This window comes from Microcebus murinus, chromosome 17 (genome assembly GCF_040939455.1).
Source record: "Microcebus murinus isolate Inina chromosome 17, M.murinus_Inina_mat1.0, whole genome shotgun sequence".
In the NCBI taxonomy this organism is placed as follows: domain Eukaryota; kingdom Metazoa; phylum Chordata; class Mammalia; order Primates; family Cheirogaleidae; genus Microcebus; species Microcebus murinus.
In genome coordinates, this window is record NC_134120.1 from 53,018,831 (window position 1) to 53,020,643 (window position 1,813).

The window sequence follows — 1,813 nt, forward strand, 5'->3', positions numbered from 1 at the left end:
TGGTCTGCTTTTCCTTAGTCTTAGAAAAGGCACAGAAGGAAGGGGTGCCCACTGTCCCAGCCTTTGGACAATATTGCATGAAAATATGATGCTCAGGCTTGTGTAGCCGCCCTCTGACCACAAGGGCAGTAGCTGACACACTGAGAATGGCCAAGAATCTGTCCTTGGTGATACTGCTGAGCTGCTGAATCAGCCAGCCTGGAGCCAGCTATTTCTAGACTTCTCATCATGTGAGACGCATTGTAAAAAATGGTCTCAACACCATTTTAGTTGTGTTTTCTGTTACTTGCAGCCAAAACTATTCTGACATGTTCTTCCAAATATACAAATCACCAGATTTTTGCCAGTTTGATTCTTCTAGGTTGTTTGGTTATTTTTTTTTATTTTTTTTTTTGAGACAGAGTCTCACTTTGTTGCCCAGGCTAGACTGAGTGCTGTGGCGTCAGCCTGGCTCACAGCAACCTCAAACTCCTGGGCTCAGCGATCCTCCTGCCTCAGCCTCCCGAGTAGCTGGGACTACAGGCATGCACCACCATGCCCGACTCATTTTTTTTGTATATATATTTTTAGTTGGTCAATTAATTTCTTTCTATATTTTGGTAGAGACGGGGTCTTGCTCAGGCTGGTTTTGAACTCCTGACCTCGAGCAATCCGCCCGCCTCGGCCTCCCAGAGTGCTAGGATTACAGGTGTGAGCCACCGCGCCCGGCCTGTTTGGTTATTTTTATAAGTTGAATTGAATAAAAATTTATTGAGGGTGCCAAGAATTACAGGAGCTACAGAGAGAATTATTACATAGTTGCTGCCTTTGAGGTGCTTGCATCCTTATTTAGGAGAAAACAAGGTTACAAACTAATAACCACACTAAAGGAATAATAGAATAAATTTCATAAAAAAAGAAAAAATAAAGATAATTAGTAAATAATTGAATGAATGCAGTTGAGCATTCAGAAATATCTGCATGCATCAAAACATTAAGTGACATTAAGTAAATTCCCAGTGTGTTCCTTATTGTGTTATCTGGCACAATATAATAAATAATGTGCATATTTAAATCAAGTGAGGAACAAAATGAAACAAAAAAGCAAAACCTCGCTAAATAACAAGTTTAAGTTGAATGAAAGAATGTATTTCCACTTCAAACATTGACCTAATAATAGAAACACCTATATAGATAAAGGCAGATACAGATATTATAAACATAGATAGATATAGATAATTAGGCTTAAATATATTCCCTTCTGCTGCTACTATCTATCTTTTTTTTCAACTAATGGAAAAATCCTAAAGAGATCCCTCACTTTTTGGAAGCAACTATAAAACATTTTCACAAGTTACTACTGTTATCCTATTGTTTTCTCAATTAGGTTATGGGCAAGAATATAATTGATTCTTTTTCAGAGAATTTTGATCCGTTTTTGGAAATAAAATTCTCCTTGAAGAAAAATGAGAGCCTGTTGTTGCTTGTCCCAAGAATCTAATCCTAAGGGTGCTACTGCTTTATCCATTGTGAGTATAACTGGTCGAAACCTGTCTACAGATGGACTTTGGATACTGTGGAAAATGTGACAGAAAAATCGCCAGAGTCATGAGTTCAGCGGAACCATGTTCGACGCCCAAGAGCAAGTAGAAAGAGTTACTGACCCAGCCGTGAAATCCAGGAAGCGCTGGACTGAGATACAAGAAGCCCTGGTGATGGCAGAAAGGGGACATTTAGGAAGTAGAAGTAGATGGCTGGCTGTGAAAGGTCACCTTTGACCCAGCCAATTAAAACGCAAGAAGCCGGGCGCGGTGGTTCATGCCTGTCATCCTAG